General features: G+C 39.5%; 1 long non-coding RNA gene across 11 annotated transcripts in view; it reads left to right on the top strand.

Moving 5' to 3' along the window:
* The window catches only part of LOC144294613 (uncharacterized), a 46,552-nt gene that overhangs the window by 1,046 nt on the left and 25,358 nt on the right, over positions 1-20,148 (top strand). For 6 of the 11 annotated variants that reach the window (XR_013361977.1, XR_013361972.1, XR_013361982.1 and 3 more), the window contains exons 2-3: positions 922-1,055; positions 6,309-6,471. This is a non-coding gene — a long non-coding RNA (uncharacterized LOC144294613). Of the gene's footprint in view, positions 1-921; positions 1,368-6,308; positions 6,472-20,148 lie in introns of those variants that run through there. The other 5 variants (XR_013361980.1, XR_013361983.1, XR_013361973.1 and 2 more) reach the window with 3 other exon arrangements.

Below are 20,148 nucleotides of genomic sequence, written 5' to 3'. Positions count from 1 at the left end.
AACCAAGTCTTAAACTGGAGAGGTTATCAGCACTACAGTCTTTCGCTGAACCTAATAATTTTCAGAATTTCCACGAGATAATTGATCATCAATAAAAAGAATCATCTTACTATTTTGCATGTTTTACTCATCTGATTTTCTTCCTCCCTAAAGAAGGGGTTCAGAATGAGCCTCACCAAAATGTGCCATTTTGACACATGGGTTTTTTTGAGCTGAAGACAATTAAGGTTCAAAAGATTCAAGAAGAAAAAAAACAAACAACAAAACAAAACAAAACAAAACAAAAGATTCAAGAAGAGCTTTTTACCTCTCCCTTAACTGCTCCAAATAATTTAGATAGAGAACCTGGTCTAGGAAGGGGGCAATCACCAGAGATAACTACAAAGAGTACAGGCTAGGTTTGGAAGCTGGGGAAAGGTTAGCAAGACCTGCTAACCTTGACTTGTTCAAGTCTTCAGTGGCCCATTGTCTCTGCATAGCATAACAAACATTTCATTGCTCTTCTTAAAATCCTGTAAATTACTCTCCTCTCCTTTGAAGCCCCAGGACTCTATCCCATTCCCTAGTGTAGTTTGGCATATATGTCTCAACTGCCAAACTTGTTCTTGGATCTCATATTTTTATGGTGCTCCTATACTTATGAAATTAAATATGTTTTTCTCCTCTTTATCTTATGTCAGTTTAGTTAATAGAAGAGCCACAAGAATCCAGGAGAATATGGGGAAAATACCCTCCCTCCCCCCACACAGTATGTTTGTTATGAGACATTTTTGTGTGTGATCCCTTAAGAACATTAAGCAACATTCATGTGATTAACTCAGATTACCCATCTCTCCATTCTGTGGTCTTCTAGTAAATGGAAAAATGATTGTGAGAGATTGTGCTAAATGTAGTTCTCTTTTTTTTTTTTTTTTTAACCAGGGGCCAGCGAAGATAACCCAGAATGGATATGGGACTTCAGGTGGAACACAGTGATGCTGAGACACAAGGAGCAGAGGAATATCACCTGCTGGATGGTTAAAGTTAGTCTCGCCTGATTTCCCCAACATCATAAGGTTTGTAATGTCTAGGCTGTCCACAACTGTTACGCAGTTTTGGTACTCAGTTCAAAAGTGTCCCCCTTCCATTATTTATTTTCAAAAAGGATTAATTTCTATTTCAAAAATATCCTCCCATTGACTTAAAGTAAGGAACATTTTTTTATTTGGCGTGCCCAGCTGTATTTGCAGAGGAGACTTGGAGACCTGACCGACTAACAGCATTGATGAGATGCCTTCTCCCCCATCCATACCATCCCTTGGGCGACAGTAGGGAGGGAATCTCAAAAATCATTGTACATCTCTCAGAATAAAGATCCTTCCTTGTCACCATTTTTTATATTCTCTTAGTGCTCAACAAAGAGAAATAGCTTCCTTTTTTCCTTCTCTCCACTTTTCTCCTAGACTGATAGAAAACAATAAACGCATAAATAAAATTTGTCTATGGATTTTAATATGACAGAGGTGTTTGGTGGAACAGGAAATGAAGGATTTCACTGTTTCGTGGCAGGAATCCTATCTTTACTATGAAGGGTGGAATGGGTACCCAGAGAAATGTAAAAATATGTGAAAGCCTTGTACACAATGCTGATGTTTCTGTGTACACAACAGTAATGATTTCTTTCTCTTTTTTTTGTATATTTTTTTACTGGAGTTCGATTTGCCAACATATAGTATAACACCCAGTGCTCATCCCATCAAGTAACAATAATGGTTTCAACAGAGAACAGTGCTACTCTGCTCCAAGAAGAGCCTTTTTCTTAGCCTTTGGGGATTGTCCTTCCAATACTCATCCTGAGAGGAAGCATCAGATGAGTGTCTCAAGGGCTCCTTATCAATTCATGAGCAGCTAAGACCCTGGTCTGAGCCCTGGGTGCTTAGCTGACAGTCCTCTCCCAGTGCATAGTAATGCAGCCAACACCAGTGTGTCCCCTTTGCACATTCCATTATGTACATTTACAGTTGTGTATCATCAGAATTGAAGGAAGTAAGAGTCAAGAAGTGCCAGGCCAAGCCATATTGGAGCCTAAGGCAAAAGAAGAAAACAACATATCTGATGTTGGCATATTAAAAATTCAATATCTTTGTCCATCATGGATTTTTGGATTAATTTTGATTTTGAAGTGTTACATTAAAATATTATTGAGATTTAGGGGCTCTCTTAAATTTTGCTCCTAAGGTAAAGTCTCCCTTTCCTCATGCTAGTCCCAACCCTAGGAGGTAAAGTACCCAAATGATGGTTTTGGTGACAAAGCTGTATGTAGGAACAGGTTTGCCCACTTGGATTTTCCCGGCACTCCTAGGAGTCAAGCACTGAGCTGGGACTGGTAAAGCAGGAGCCTCTGGGTGGGATTTGAGGAGCCTTATAAAAGTCTCTCTTGATCACTAAAACAATAAGTACCTTGCCTTAAGTTAAAGCTTTACCAGATAATTTATGACTTAAACATTCTCTAGAAAAAGCCTAGTTGGCAAATGCAAACCCTGATAGCAGGAAAGTACAGTGAGGGGAAGTTCCTAAAACTGTGCTTATCCATGCATAAGTTTATTCCAACATTTTCTTAGAGGCAAGACAGAATGGGAGGCATGATGACACTGATTAGTTGGAGGTGGTTGTGTGGTAATGATGATGGTAGGTGTGGGATTTCAAGAAAGGGATGCAGAAAGGAAAAGGAGGGTTTCAATGAGAAACTTACTTTCTTCACAAATTTTCCAAAGTCTAGACAGCTGTAGAGAAATCACATTTCTCCCAGGAATCATTCCTGCCAGGTCCTGGGGATGCTTAGCTGACCACCCCTGACACTGCGTCTCCTCCAGCTCCCTTCTGAACCATCCTCTAGTCTTGACAACTTCTCTCCTTTTCTTATATTTAAATAGACTAGAAGTCTAAAGTGGATGAATCCTTTATGACCATCTTATTGAGGACCCTCTTTCAAATATGGTATCTGAGACTCAGAGGAAGTGTAATGTTCTATTCAAGGTCATACAAGACAACACCAACAACCAGAAATCTGGTCTCTGGACTTGCCATATGTTCCTTCTGTCATTCATCACAAAATTATTTAGCACCTACTAGATTAGTTGCTAGGGATGTAATAGTGAACAGAATCAGTCATAGCCCCCACCTTCCTGGGATTTACAGTCTATTAGAAAATGCAGGGCAGCCCCGGTGGCTCAGCGGTTTAGCGCCACCTACAGCCCAGGGCGGGATCCTGGAGACCCTGGATTGAGTCCCACGGCAGGCTCCCTGCATGGAGCCTGCTTCTCCCTCTGCTTGCGTCTCTGCCTCTCTCTCTCTCTCTCTCTCTCTCTCTCTCTCCTCTCTGTGTATTCTCATGAATAAATAAATAAAATCTTAAAAAAAAAAGAAAATGCAAACCTCAGTCAAATAATCACAAATAGATAGCCCATGACAGTTTTCTGAAGTAAAGAACAGTTCTGTAAGCAGGTATATATATACCACAGGAAATGTGATCAGTGTTGAAGGTCAAAAACTGAAGTCTGGGGCATAGGACTAGCTTATTCCCAGGGACTTATCTGCCCCAGGATTATGTTCACTGCAAGTTTTACTGAAATTCTACTCAACCTACTGGTCTTCTGTGGGACATTGAGTGCCAGGTGGGAAGAAAAATGAAAGTGGATATAACAAAATTCATTCTTTAAAATTTATAGATATCACTCAGAGCCACTTCAGTCCTAATTTTGAGGTATCTTACTCTTGCTTTGCAAATGATTTTCATAAAAATTCTTATATTGTTCTCCTGAAAACAGCAACTTGGAGGAAGCAAACAGTAGATTGAATTACTATTAAATATAACCACACCAATGTCAGAAATGATACTTGACAATCTAAATATGAAAAGGGAAATGATAATTATAAAATACAAATGTAAGAAAACAAAAAACAGTCTCTGGTATCCTTTAGGTTGGGGAATATCAAACCCATATTTCTCAACCAAAGGTGAGGACATCATCTCTAGGACACAGAACACAATAATTCATGCTTTTGTTAATTAAACATACTCATCAAAGAAGATTAAAGCTATTTTAAGAACATTCTTTCATAGAAGTGCAGGGAAGTGTGTAGTGTATTTTAGAAGATTTGACTGAGTTTCCAAGCCACAAGGAAAATGCTCCTAGCACTTAAAGGGTTGACTTCAGGTATCTAGAAGACATCTTTCAGAAGCCCTGAGATCCTGCCAATGATGATGAAGTACATTGATGATGGTAAGAAGCCTCATGGCAGTAACTTGTTAACGTAGTAGGCATGCCCTAGCTCCTCTTTCACTGATTTTTTGTATCAGTACTCTCAGGGGACGTAAGAAAAGATTCATCTGGTCTTTGCCTCTGAGCCAAAAAATAATTTTAATCATTGTGGAACAACATAAGCTGAGCCATTCTTTGATGTCATATGTGGAACTTGTCTGCTTCCTGGAGTGACCAACCTGGTCCATGACACTGCATCTTGGGCCATCCTATTCAGCTCATTTTCCTCTAATAACTTTGAAAGTATCTTCTGTTATCCAGAAGAGACATTTGTAGGTGGCTGGTAGGACAGAAGGTTTCTCTGGAGTTTGAAGACTAGCATTTTGAGTATGAGAAAGGGAGTGGGCAATTTTTCTGGGTCTACAGGAGATGGATGGCCAGTAAAACATCCCACAGGAATACCTGGCTTCCTACTTTTTGCCTATCCCAAATTAACACCCCCCCACCCCCCGCCCCAGGTCTGCTCCAGACTGCCTTAAATGGGGAGACTTAAAATGCTCTGGACCACGGTGACCTACACCTTTGAGCCACTGTACCCTTTACATTCCATATCACTCTAGTCAGCTTTCACCTCTCAATGTGTCTCTTTCATTTATCCTTTGAAGAGAATGATTTCTGGAAGGTAGGATTCCTGTATTATTCTCCTGAATCCCAAAATGGCATTAGGCACACATGGTTAGGCACTATGGGCCCCAAATCCATGTCAGATGATTGGCACCGGGAAAGTCTACTCTGTCCAGACTAGAGGGCCCTTTTCCCTTTGGGGAAAGTGTTGCAGGCCAACTTGCAGGCTCCAACAGAAGACATGTTTTGTCTCTAGGTTGATTTATCAGGCAGATGGTTGGGAATATTTGTTCACAGCAAGGCATGGTACCATCCACACTCAGCTTGTTTTCAGAGGAGCAAGGACCCAGACACAAAGACGAGTCTGTTTCAGAGAAGCAGGAATAAGCCCTGCTGGCACCTAGTCTGAATGGCACAGTGCTCCTTCCTCTTTAACAGTGTCTTCTGAGAATCTCTCCCTCCTCCTATCTGGGGGATGGAACTGTAATTTTCTTGATTATGCCTCCCACCACAATGACACATCTTTGTGCCTCTTGGCTACACTTCTGGAAGATATAGAGTAAGCTGATACTCAAGGAAAGTAGTGTAACACAAAGTTTAGCACAAGGCTTACAGCAACTTCAGAGGATTTCAGAATTGGAAGAAACATTAGGAAGCATTCAGTGGTCACAGAACACAGATCTATGTCCACGAACCACTCAAATGTCATTTTGATAACAATTGCAACAGAGCTCAGGTCTTGGGGCAGCACACAATCAATATCCACCCCCTGTTCATCCCCCTCACCCCATGTAGGCTGAGATTATCAGGAAGATGCAGTAGTAACATGCTGGTCATAACTGTGCCAAGGGGTCCTCACCAGCAGTTGCTGATTTTGAAGGGGAAGCATTTAGCAACCCTTTAAAGAATTAACTGTATGCTTTAAATTTTTCTGTAATTTGGGAATGATATATCTTTGTAGAGTTAATGATTTTGTGCATTTGTACATGTAATCATCATACCCACTTTCATTACTTTAATATAAGGTGCTAAACAAAAAAAGCTCTAGGTTCTTCACATTTTTTCCAAAACAAAATAAAATTGAGGGCATGTTGCATATTGCAGAAGAGAAAAAGGAAGCATTCAATCCAATTCAGGCTACATTTTACACATGTAAAACTGAGGCCTTTCGAGAACAAATGACTTTTTTTTTTTTTTTTTTTTTTGAGAACAAATGACTTGCTCAAGGTTACACACTGGGTTCCTGGCAAGAAGAGAACACAGTATGCTGCTTCCTGAGGTTATGCTTTTTCCATTTTCTTAGGCTGCTTCAACTGAGTGAAAATTAATCCTAAACTTGAAAATACGAGGCACTCCAGTCCAAAGTGAATTCACAGGTGTTCATATTCCAGTTTCAATAAAATAAATTTGATAAACTTACTCATGACAAATTTATTTAAACAGGTTTATCAAGGAGGGAACTAAGTGAGGAGGACCCTAGGCTTGCCTCGCCCCTTAAACACAGCTGGACAATTATCAAATCATTCTGAATACCCAAGAAATTGACCTAAGAACTCACAGAACAAACTGCACAACGAGAAGGAGAAAAGAGCCCACATCAAGGAAGGTACGAAATGCAGAGCTATGGCTTGGGTGAGAAATGGATTGCAGGGCTGCAGAAAGGAGGGAGCCCTGGTCACAGAGAAAAGTGAGATAGTGGAGTACACAGGGATGTGCACAAAGCCATTAGCTGGGAACATGGGAGGGGCTGATTTTATGAGTTTTTATAACTAGAGAGGTTCAAAGACTGGAGTTTTAGAAGTCAGTGGGCTTGGCTGGGTACAGATCTGAGGGTACTGCCCTGCTCCTGGAGAGAAGGCAGTCAAGCAACCTTGAAGAGGGCATGATTTGAAGATCACCTAAAGCACATGTGGAGAGATCGTTCGCTCTTCTTAAAGCACATCTGTGAGGTATGGTGATCCCAGAGACACCTCTCCAGAGATAAACTAGCTGGGCACTTGTTTCCCACTCCACCCCACTACCCCTCAACATAGGTTTGAGATACCTGCTGAGGGCGGCTAACCTGGATACTGGCTGTTTAGCCTGCTTTGCTCCAAATCCCATATTCCAGTGCTCTGGTGCCACTGCCCTTCTCAGTCAAACCTGTATCAGTCCCATTATGGCAAGACAGTCCTCCAGAAGACAAGTGCAGGTCCCTGCCACACCAGATCCCTAGATTTGGAGTTTTAAAAGTCATCAGGCTTAGCTGGAATAGACCCCAAAGTGTACTGTGCTACTCCAGGAATGCAAGGAACCCAGAGACAGTGTGAAAACATCAACCTGAAAAATGCTTGGGATGCACATGGGAAATATTTGCTCTTCTGAGAGTGCTTCCCTGAGACCAGCAAGCATGGAGGGCTCTCTCTGGGACAAAGGAGTTAGCCGGTGCCATTTCCCTACCTTGCCCCTTAGCATGAACCAACTTTAGTAAATAGCACAGTGCCAGCACTGGCTGCCTAACCTACTAACACCAAGTCCCACCCTCCTACACTCTGATGGTACTACTTTTCTCTGGTAAGTGTGCCTAAGGACTATTGCAGAGGGGCTCTTCCCCAGAAGGCCAGCAGAAACCTCTGAACACACCACATCCACCAGCCAGAGAGTTCTTTTTTTTTTAATTTTTATTTATTTATGATAGTCACACAGAGAGAGAGAGAGAGAGAGAGAGAGAGGCAGAGACACAGGCAGAGGGAGAAGCAGGCTCCATGCACCGGGAGCCCGACGTGGGATTCGATCCCAGGTCTCCAGGATCGTGCCCTGGGCCAAAGGCAGGTGCTAAACCGCTGCGCCACCCAGGGATCCCCAGCCAGAGAGTTCTTCAAGGCTTTGGTTCTAGTCGAAGTAGCATCAAGTCTCATTTAACAAGCAGACCAAAGCATGCCAAATTAAAACTTGCCACACTCTGGCTAAGGTCCAAACATTGCCCACTGCAGGCAAGGAAAGCCTCTGCAGACCACTGACCTGAAGGATAAAACCAAAACATAGCAGCAGAGTACATATAGCACACACCAGAGACGCTCCCTGAAGTGCCAGGCCCTGGACATGATGACCTCTTCTCCATAAAGCCATTACTGTCAGGAGCAGGAAACATAATGTGCTTTTCTGGCACACAGAAGAAGAGACTTAGACAAAATAACAAGATGGAAGAATTCATCCTGAAAGAAAGAACAAGAAAATGTCATGGCCAGAGATCCACTTGAAACAGACATAAGTAATATGCCTGATGGAGAATTTAAAGCAACAATCATAAGAATACTCACTGGGCCTGAGAAAAGCATGGAAGACATCAGAGAGATTATTAATTAATTCTGCATTAATGCAGAAATAAAAGAGTTAAAAACAATCAGGCAGAAATTTAAAATGTAGTAACTGAGATTCAAAACTGACTGGATGTAATGACCACAAGGATAGAAGAAGCAGAGGAATGAATAAATGATATAGAAGATAGAATAATGGAAAATAATAAGCTGAACAAAAGAGAAGGAAGAACTATGGATCTTAGGAAAAAAAAAAAAGAGAGAAAAGACTTAGGGAACTCAGTGACTCCACCAAATGTAGTAACATTCCTATCGTAGGAGTCCCAGAAGAGGAAGAGGAAGAGGAAGAATAAGAGGAAGAGGAAGAGGAAGAAGAAAAAAGAGAAAAGAAGAAGGAGGAGGAGGAGGAGGAGGAGGAGGAGGGAAGGGGAAGGGAAGCAGCAGAAGGAGGAGGAGAAAAGAGGGCAGAAGGCTTATCTGAGAAAATAATAACTGAAAATGTTTCTAATCTAGAGAAGGAAACAGACATCCAGATCCAGGAGGCACAGAACTTGCATTAAAACAACAAAAATAGGGGCACCTGAGTGGCTCAGTCGGTTAAGCATCTGCCTTTGGCTCAGGTCATGATCCCAAGACCTTGGGATCAAATCCCACATTAGGCTCCCTGCTCATCAGGGTGTCTGCTTCTCCCTCTGCCCTTCCCCTCTGCTTGTGATCTGTCTCTCACTCTCACGCTCTCTTAAATAAATAAAATCTTAAAAAAAGAACAAAAGGTCATCATCAATGATAAACAAATGAGTAAATACAATGATTTTCTGCTGCAAAACTGGCAATTTCTCACACAATATCTTTGGGTTATTTATGTACTGGTATTTCATCTTTTCTCAACAATTGGTTTGGTCTTGAAAGACTTGACTACTTTATTTATTTATTTTTTGGTTTCAGAGGTAGGGTTTAGTAGTTCATTAGTTGCATGTAACACCGAGTGCTCATTTCATCAAGTGCCCTCCTTAATGCCCATCACCCAATAACTGCATCCCCTCCCCCACACCTGACTACCCTCCAGCAACTCTGTTTGTTTCCTGTAGTTCAAAGTCTCTTATGGTTTGTCTCCCTCTCTGATTTCGTCTTGTTTTATTTTTTTCTTCCCTTCTCCTATGTTCATCTGCTTTTTTCTTAAATTACACATTTGAATGAAATCATATATTTCTCTTTCTCTGACTGACTTATTTCACTTAGCATAATACCCTCTAGTTATCTCTACATAGTTGCAAATGGTAAGACTTCATTCTTTTTGGTGGCTGAGTAATATTCTATTTTATATATGTACCTACCAACTCTTCTTTATCCATTCACCTGTAGATGGACATCTGGGCTCTTTCCATAGTTTGGCTATTGTGAACATTGATGCTATGTACATTGGGGTGTATGTGCCCCTTCAAATCACTATGTTTGTATGCTTTGGATAAATACCTAGTAGTGCAGTTGACCAGTTGTCAAAGGGTGTCTGTATTTTTAACTTTTTGAACAATCTCCATACTTTTTTCCAGAATGGTTGTACCAGCTTGCATTCCCATCAACAGTGTAAGAGGGTTCCCCTTACCAACATCTCTTCTTTCCTGTTGTTAATTTTGGCCATACTGACTGGTGTGAGGTGGCCTCTCATTGTGGTTTTGATTTGTATTTCCCTGATGCCAAGTGATGTGGACCATTTTTCATGTGTCTGTTGGCCATTTGTATGTCTTTTTTGGAGAAATGTCTGTACATGTTTTCTGCCCATTTCTTGACTGGATTATTTGTTTTTTGGATGTTGAGTTTGATAAGTTCATTATAGATCTTGGATACTAACCCTTTTTTTCTGACAAGACATTTGCAAATATCTTCTCCCATTCTGTCGGCTGTCTTTTAGTTTTGTCGACTATTTCCTTTGCTGTGCAGGAGTTTTTATCTTGATGAAACCCCAATAGTTCATTTTGGCTTTTGTTTATCTTGCCTGTGAAGATGTGTCTAGCAGGAAGTTGCAGTGGTTGAGGTTACAGAGGTTGCTGCCTGTGTCCTCTAGGATTTTGATGGATTCCTGCTTCACATTTTGGTCTTTCATCCATTTTGAGTCTGTTTTTGTGAATAGTGTATTAAACTGGTCCAGTTTTATCCTTCTGCATGTGGCTGTCCATTTTTTCCAACACCATTTGTTGAAGAGATTATCTTTTTCCTGGATATTCTTTCCTGCTTTGTCAAAGATTAGTTGACCATGCCGTTAAGTTCCATTTCTGGGTTCTCTATTCTGTTCCATTGATCTATGTGTCTGTTTTTGTGCCAGTACAGTGCTGTCTTGATGATTACAGCTTTGTAATAGAGCTTGAAGTCCAGAATTGTGATGCTACCAGCTTCAGTTTTCTTTTTCAACATTCCTCTGGCCATTCAGGACGCTTCTGGTTCCATACAAATTTTAAGATTGTTTGTTCCAGCTTTGTGGAAAATGTTGATGGTATATTGATAGGGATTGCTTTGAATGTGTAGATTGCTTTAAGTAGCATAGTCATTTTAACAATATTTGTTCATCTAACCCATGAGCATGGAATGTTTTTCCATTTCTTTATGCCTTCCTCAACTTCTTCTGTAAGTGTTCTATAGTTTTCAGAGTACAGATCCTTTACCTTTACCTCTTTGGTTAGGTCTACTCCTAGGTACCTTATGGTTTTTGGTGCAATTATAAATGGGATAGATTCCTTAATTTCTCTTTCTTCTGCCTCATCGTTAATGTATATAATTGCAACTGATTTCTGTGCATTGACTTTATATCCTGCCACCTTGCTGAATTTCTGTATGAGTTCTAGCAAGTTTTGGGTGGAATCTTTTAGGTATTCAACATACAGTATCATGTCATTTGCAAAGAGTGAAAATTTGACTTCTCTGTTGATCTAGATACCTTTTATTTCTTTTTGTTGGCTGATTGCTGAGGCTAGGACTTCGAGTACTATGTTGAACAGCACTGGTGAGAGTGGACATCCTTGTCATATTCTTGACCTTAGGGGAAAAGCTCTCAGTTTTTCCCTGTTGAGGATATTTGCTGTGAGTTTTTCATATATGGCTTTTATGATATTGAGGTATGTTCCCTCTATCCCTACACTGCAGAGAGTTTTTATCAAGAAAGGATATTGTGTCTTTTCCAATGCTTTTTCTGCATCTATTGAGTGGGTCTTATGGTTTTTGTCCTTTCTTTTATTAACATGGTATATCACATTGATTGATTTGTGAGTGTTGAACCACTCTTGCATCCCAGAAATAAATCCCACTTGGTCGTGGTGAATAATCCTTTTACTGAACTGTTGGATCCTAGTGTCTAGTATCATGGTAAGAATTTTTGCATCTGTGTTCATCAGGGATATTGGTCTTTAATTCTCCTTTTTGGTTGGGTCTTTGTCTGGTTTTGGGATCAAGGTAATGCTGGCCTCATAAAATGAATTTGGAAGTTTTCCTTCCGTTTCTGTTTTTTGAAACAACCTATTTGAGATTCTCTCTCTTCCTCCCCTTCTGCTCCTCCTCCTCCTCCCCCCCACTTGCACACACCTGTGTGCTCTCTGTCTCTCAGAGAAAAAGAAAAAGTAAAGAAAGAAAATATAGGTAATTTATCTTCTCGGATTTTAGAATGTATCATAAAATACAGCTTCTTTTTTTAACTAAATTATGGAAATTGGCCATCACTTCCCAAATAAGTTTGTAAAAATGGTTATATGCTAAACCACAACTAAGATAGTCATTGAGGAAATACCTTGATTATTTAAAAAGCTCTTAAGTTTATACAAGAAAATCTTTGAGACTCTCATAAAATTATTAAGCAAAGGGCATGAAAAAATATATAATTCATAAAAAGGAATTACAGCTGGTAAAGAAATATAAAAATGCACAACCTTCATCATTATAATAAATGCAAAATAGAATATCTCTGAAATTCATAGAATCTTTATTCAGAAAAGACAACTGGACACAGCCCAGGTATCTACCAATAAACACCTGTGGTATGTGTACATAGTGGAATAAAGCTCAGCAATAAAAAAGGGGAAAGAAAACCTACTGGTACTTAAAAACAACAGGGAGGAATCTTGAAGCTGTGCTGAGTGAACAAATTCTTTTTTTTTTTTTTTTTGAGTCAATAAATTCTTATCCAAAGGAGTACATACTGTGTGATTCCATTGATCTGAAATTCTGGAATTGGCATAAGTGAAGTGTGATTTAGGAAATTGAAAACAGTGGTTGCCTTTGGAAATGGGTGCAGGTATTGGGGGCAGGATATCCCCAATACCTGCCTTGATGGAGTCATGAAGCATAATGGTGATGTCCTGTATCTTGATAGAAGTTTTGTGTTTCACAGGTGGTTGCATTTGTTAAAACTCATCAAACGGTACACTTACGATTTATATATTTCATTGTATTTAAATTTTACAAAAAAGACTAGGAAACAAATATCGAACTCTATGCAGTCTGATGTCTCTGTGTACTGGAAGTGAATGCCAAGACTGTCTCTGTTGGTGGTGTGTGCTGGGGGTCCTCCACCAGGGTCCTTATGGATATTGGCATCATGATAAATGAGTTAGTAGATGGCTGGGAGGTGGCCAGCTCTTGCGTAGTGTAAATTGAGAATACTTTGGGCCTGAGTGAGTCTGGGAGCATCCAGTGAGAATGACTGTCCTTAGCTGAATGCAGACACTTGGTAACCTCCTGGCCTGAAGCACCTACTGCCTTCCTCTGGAGGATGGGTTCAGATGTGTCAGACTCTTTAATTAGCCCAGTTGGAGGCAATAGGTAAACTAGCCTGTACTGGCTGACCAGCATAGTTCTGCTAACAAGGTCTGGCATGAACAACTGTGCAGATGGCCTCCAGAGAGGCTCACCCCAATGGGTGGGTGGGAAAGAGGAATGTGTGGTAGGGACAGACAGGAGGAGTTTGGTGCGCAGCATCCAGGTAGTTGTAGGCTGGAGTGAGAGGTGACTTGTTTTTGTTTTAAGATTTTACTTATTTATTCATGAGAGACCGAGAGAGAGAGAAAGAGACACAGAGACAGAGACAGAGACGGAGATACAGGCAGAGGGAGAAGCAGGCTCCAGGCAGGGAGCCTGACGTGGGACTCAATCCTGGGTCTCCAGGATCATGCCCTGGGCCGAAGGCAGGTGCTAAACTGCTGAGCCACCCAAGGATCCCCTGAGAGGTGATTTGTTATTCTAGGAGAGAGACACTAAGTGGGTTTCACTCCCCACTCTGTGGGCCGCTTAGGCAATGCTGTTCTGGGCAGAGCAGTAGTTCCAAGAGAGGTGGTACCAGTACTGGGTGAGACCTCCAGTATCCCACTTTCCCTACCACCTGGCTAACACCTGGGCTTTCAGTTAGACCAGCCCCTGTCTATGTCTTTCCTGGTCTCTTGTTTTGATCCAGAGACTGTTTCAGAGGCTGTAAGTCGCTCCATGGGTACACTTGATTCTAGTCATGCTTCCCCTCAGTTCTAAACCTCCTCCTCCTCTTTGCCTGTGGTCACTCCCCTTACTAGCTATTTGGGGGCACCAGGTCTCTGTGTCCAAGGCTCTCAGAAGCCAAAGGGCACCATAGGCAGCATCCTGTGCACCTTGAGAGGTCCAGTTTAGTGGAAACCTGGCTTGGTTCAATGTTGGGGTGTGTCCTTTGGGAACCATTCCTAGATTAGAGCAGTGTGGCAGGAAATTTCAGGAAATAGGTATATCAGGAGTCTAGCCACAGGGGAACAGGTGAGGAGGCACCCAGATCTGACTTCAAGTGGTAATGCTCAACTCCTGCTGAAGGCATGGCTGACTCCCTGAAGAACCTCAGGCTCTGTACCTGTCATTAAATGTCTCTAAGACCAGAAAGATGCAGAGCATGTGTGTATTTCTCTGGGTTATTGAAATTAATAATAACCTTGCATGGGGAAAGATGGTCCCAGATTTCTCATTAACTGAGGAGGCAGATAATGAGCCCTGCTTCAGCCATATCCCACAGAAATCCCTCTGGGTACACTAGACCCATGGAATGGGGCAAAGGCTTCCCCACCCCCAGCAAAACCAGAAATCTCAGGCCTGACTACCTGTCCCTGCACTTTAGAGCCTATAAACCATTCCTCTTTATGGACACCTTTGAACTTCAAGACAGTCCATTGGTGGAGAGGTAAGAGACATCAGAGAGGGGTCTGTTTACTTTGCTGAGGTCACACAGAGACAAAGATAGCACTGGAAGCCTGGTCTATGGCCACTTTGCCATACCTGACCTCTTGGGAAAGGGCCCCAAAAGACACAAGGGACTGTAGGAGACAATGTGAGGAACTGCATGCACAAATGCAGAGTAGTGTAGACCCTGGAGATTTAAATTCATAGGAAGAAGGAGACAAAACCAAAGGCTGCGGAAGGGGCAACGCAACATCCCTCCCACTCCAACTCTACAGATCAGAAAGGGTGTATGTAGAGATATTTCCTGAGGGAGGTGTTAAGGATTGGAAAAACTTGGAAATGGGGCCTGAAGAGACTTGGGGAGACTCACTTTGGGACTCCTAGGTTAGAGGTTTCTTTACCTATGGAATGCTCAGGGAGCCCCAGGCATCTTTTAAGGATTTCATGATAGAGGGAAAGGTTGACCTTCTGGATGCTTCTTTAGGTTGGTAGACCCAGCTTGGCAGGATAGGAAGAAAGCAGGTAATTAGGGCAGGAGCTCTGTCCAGAAATGTACTCTCTTAACCTCAGAGACATCATACTGACTCTCCAACTTTAATCCAGAAACACAGGATTTATTCCAACTTCCCCACTTGCTTATCTGTAACTTCTTTCACTGACAGTAAGAAACCTGTCTACCTTCTGCTTTTTGGTTCAACCCTAATATGATTATAAAGTACATTCACAATTGTTAACCTATTTCCATGTGAGAAACAAGCTTACAAATTAGAGTACAATGTTTATGCACAGTTCGTTCTGTCTTTAGCCTTACAATTTCCAAAGTTTTCTAGACCAGTTCTTTTTACTCCTACATCCACTTCAGCAAGCTTATGTCATATACTCAGACATTTTTCACAGTCTGTGTTCAATCTTGGGATCCTCCAACATTCTGGCTGATTTTTTTAAATGCTCATATATTAAAGCTCACTCTCTGTGTTAAAAAGTTCTGTGGGTTATGACATAGACATAGCCATGTATTTACCACCTCCAAGGTGATAGAGCAGATCCAAAATACCTTGGTCTACCCTTTGGTAGACAGTAACTCTCCTCTCTCCCAATCCATGGCAACTATTGTTTTCTTTCTGTCCCAAAGTGTTGCCTTTGCCATAATGTTATATGAATAAAATAATGCAATATAAAGTATTTTGGATCTGGCTTCTTTCACTTAGCTAAATGCGTTTAAGATTGATTCACACGGGGGATCCCAGGGTGGCTCAGGGGTTCAGCGCCTGCCTTTGGCCCAGGGCACGATCCTGGAGTCCCGGGATGAAGTCCCGCGTTGGGCTCCCGGCATGGAGCCTGCTTCTCCCTCCTCCTGTGTCTCTGCCTCTCTCTCTCTCTCTGTGTGTGTGTGTGTGTGTCTATCATAAATAAATAAATAAATAAATAAATAAATAAATAAATAAATAAATCTTAAAAAAGATAGATTCATACATTTGCATGTATCAGTAACTCACAGTTTATTCATGTATCAGTAACTCATTCCTTTTTTTATTGCTGAGCAGTACACCATTATATGGTACATTATCCATTCACCTGTTGAGGAACATCTTTGTTTGCTTCCAGTTTGGAGCAATTATGAATAAAGGTGCCTTAACCACTTTTATAAAGATTTTTTGTGTGATCATAAGTTTTCAATTAAAGAACCACTAATCCACTTTCTGTTTATATAGATTTGTCTATTCTAGAGCTTTCATATAAATGGAATTATGTAATATGTGGCCTTTTGTGTCTAGATTCTTTGATTTAGTGCTGTTTTTAAGGTTCATCCAGGTTGTAGCATTATTATTGGCACTTCATTCCTTTTTATGGCTGAATAATATGCCATCATTTATCTATACTACATTTTGTGTATCCATTTATCAATCAATGGACATTTGAATTGTTTCCACTTTTCAGCTGTTATTAGTAAATCTATTATGAGTATTCATGTGTTCATGTGTATGTTTTTGTGTGAATATATGTTTTCAGTTTTCTTGGGCTGAACCAAGGAATGGCATTGCTAGTATGAAATAATTCTGTATTTTATAAGAAACTACTAAACTGTTTTCCAAAGTTGTGTGTGTATGTGTGTAACCCTTTTTATATTCTAACCTGAGTCCCCAAAATGCAACATGTCTTAATTAGCTGGAAGGATTGTGAAATACACATTTGCTTAGTGCTGACTATGTGCTGGGTACTGTCGTAAATAGTTGATTAAAGCTTTTAATCCTCACAAAAGTTCTATGACGCAGGTACAGTTATCCCTATTTTACAGGTGAGGAAACCCAAGCAAGGAAGGCTAATTTGTTCAAAGTCATAAACTAGTAGACAGTAAAACTGGGCTTTAGAATTCAGGTAATCTGGCTCCAGAGTCCATCTTCTTAACCAGTACTTCTACTTCTAGTTTCTGAATAAGTGAAGACCTAACATGGAGACTAAATTTCAATAGTGATGTTGTTCAATGTGATCTAACATGTTGTAAGTCTTCAGTCTCTTTCTCTTTTCCAGTTAATTTGGTTTCTGGTGGGTGGTTCTCTCTCATAGACTCCTCCCCTAAGGAGGGTAAATCTCAGGTAGAACAGCTGATCACCAGAAGGTGGCAACAGAGAACTGTCCAGATGTGCGCTAAGAGCTCTTCACATGAGTTAGATAATCCTTAAAAAAGAAAATTCATATAGAACTCTTGGAAATGTCTTTCATTTGTGAATATCTAAATTCAGCCTAGAAAGTAGGCATAATCCCTGGGGCTTGATTGCTGCTGAGATGCCTGGGGGACATTTGTTGCTCTTTAGTGTAACATTGAAAAAAAACTGCGGATGGTGGATATCATTGTTACCTTTACAAACTCAAGGTAAAAGTTCACTATTAGGCTGTCAAATATGGTGATAGTAATATCTTTTATGGGAATAGGAAAATTCTCTTCTAAATTTTATGAGAGTTTTTATTAAGAAGGGTCTTAAATCTTATCAAATGCTTTTTCTACTCTGTTGAGATGATCATATGTTATTCTTCCTTTATTCTGCTAATATGATAAATTACATAGATTTTTAAAAATGTAAAACCAACCTCATGATCCAAGAATAAGCACCATTTGGTCACAATTACTATTATTTTTTTCCATATGGATGATTTTGATTTGATTTTTTTTTGTATAGGATTACTGCATCTATATCAATGTGATATATTTGCTTGCAATTTTTTTTTTTTGAGTTTTGGTGGGATTATATCAACCTCATTTAACGAGTGGGGAAATGGAGAAATGTTTGTTTCCCAAACAAGTTTCATTTGATTGATGATATTTCTTCCTTCATGGAGTTTCTTTCATGGGAGAGATTTAAACTATACATTCAAGTTCTTCATCAAATATAGGACTATTCAGATTATCCATTTCCTTCTGTGTAAATTTTGATAACTTGTCTTTTTAAAGGAATTTTCCCATTTTATTTAAATTATCAAAATTACAGGCACAAAATTATTCATAATGTCCTCTTGTTTTCTCTAGAATCTCTAGTGATATTCATCTTTTTATTCCTGATATTGGTAATTTATGTTTATTCTACTTTTGTCATGCTCAATCTTGTTAGGAGCTTGTAAATTGTATTAACCTCAGAGAAACAACTTTTTAAAAAGTTTGTTTGTTTATTTGTTTATTTATTTATTTATTTTTAAGTAATCTCTACACTCAACGTGAGACTCACGACCTGGAGATCAAGAGTCACGTGTTCTTCCTACTGAGCCACCCAGGCTTCCCTCAAAGAACAACTTTTGGCTTTGTTGATTTTTCTCTATTTTCTATGTGCTTTCTATTTGAATAATTTCTGTTCTTATCTTTATTACTTTCTTTTTTCTCCTTCCTTTGGGTTTGCATTCTTTTTCCCTAGCATCTTGAGATGAAAACTTAGGAAACTGATTCTCAATTTTTCATTTTTTAAAATGTAGTTAAAGCCATAATTTTTATAATAATTTTTAGCTGTAGCCCCCAAATTTTTCTTTTCCATAATTTTGTTCTCACTTCAAAATATTTTCCATTTTTATTATAAAATTTTATTATTCTTTATTCTTCTTTTTTTTATTATTCTTTTTTATACATGGCTTATTTAGAAAGCCATTGCTTAATTTCCAAATATTTGGGAATTTTAAAATCATTTTTCAGTTATTGATTTTTTTTTTCAGTTATTGATTTTTAATTTATGTTCACAGTGGTCATAGAAATAGTCTCTATGATTCCAATTCTTTGAAATTTGTTGAGAATTGCCTTATGTTCAGCATATGTTCTATTTTGGTAAATGTTCAACGTGTATTTGAAAAGATTGTGTATTCTGCAGTTGTTAAATACAGCATTGTCTATAGGTCAGTTAGGTCAAGTTGCTTAATTGTGTTGTTCAAATCTCATGCATACTGCTTTTTTTAAACTGCTTTTTCTGTCAGCATTGAGCTAAATGTGTTAAATTCTCCATCTATGAATGTGTATTTGTCTATTTCTCCTTAATTCAGTTAAATTTTGCTGTAATTTGAAGTTATATTATTTAAAACTTAGAATTTTTTCTTACTGTCAAATTGACTTAATATCTTGTAATGTCCTTTTTTTTTATCACTGGTAATACTTCTTAAAGCCTGATTGTTTGTTAATAATATAGCCAAATTGGATGTGTTATGGTTAGTGTTTTTGTGGTATATCTTTTCCCATTCTTTTCTTTCCACATATTTAAACACCCTATAGCTAGGTCTTGTGTTTTTTTTTTTTCTGACAATTTGATAATCTTTGTCTTTAATTGGAGTGTTTAGTCCATAATTTACATTTAATATAATTACTGATGTAGTTAAGTTTGTCATTGTCCTGTCTTGTCTTTGTTTCTTCCTTTTCTTTTCTTCTTATAAGAAGTTGCAGCAGCTAAAGTCACAGAGATTGCTGCCTGTGTTCTCCTCTAGGATTTTGATAGATTCCTGTCTCACATTTAGATCTTTCATCCACTTTGAATCTATTTTTGTGTATGGGTATAAGAGAATGGTCCAGTTTCATTCTTCTTCATGTGGCTCTCCAATTTTCCCAGCACTACTTATTGAAGAGACTCTTTTTCTGTTGGATATTTTTTCCTGCTTTGTCAAAGATTAGTTGACCATAGACTTGAGGATCTATTTCTGGGTTCTCTATTCTATTCCATTGATCTATGTGTCTGTTTTTGTGCATGCTAATACTGTGCTGTCTTTATGATTACAGCTTTGCATGATAAATGGTTCTCTAACCCCTCATTTTCAATCTGGAGGTAACTTTAGGTCTAAAATGAGTCTCTTGTAGACAGTATATGGATGGGTCTTGCTTTTTTATCCAATCTGATACCCTATGTCTTTTGATTTAGCCATTTATATTTGGAGTAACTATTGAAAGATAGGAATTTTGTGTGATTGTATTACCTGTAAAGTCCTTATTTCTCTAGATTGTCTTTATTTCCTTCTGATCTATGTTACTCTTGGGCTCTCTCTTCACTTACAAGATTCCCCTTAATATTTCTTGCAGTGCTGGCTGGGTGGTCACATATTCTTTTAGTTTCTGTCCTGGAGGCTCTTTGTCTCTCTTTCTATTCTGAATGACAGCCTTGCTGGATAAAGTATTCTTGAGTGTATTTTTTTTCTTGTTTAATACCCTGAATATATCATGCCAGCCCTTTCTGGCCTGCCAGGTCTCTGTGGATAGGTCTGCTGTCAATCTAATGTTTCTGCTTCTCTATGTTCTTCACTTGAGCTGCCTTCAGGACTTTCTCTTTATCTCTGAAATTTGCAAGCTTCACTATTAGATG

The sequence above is a fragment of the Canis aureus genome, chromosome 23 (assembly GCF_053574225.1).
Source record: "Canis aureus isolate CA01 chromosome 23, VMU_Caureus_v.1.0, whole genome shotgun sequence".
Taxonomy (NCBI): Eukaryota; Metazoa; Chordata; class Mammalia; order Carnivora; family Canidae; genus Canis; species Canis aureus.
The sequence above is the reverse complement of the archived record's forward strand: the minus strand, read 5'-3'. Positions and strand labels throughout refer to the sequence as shown.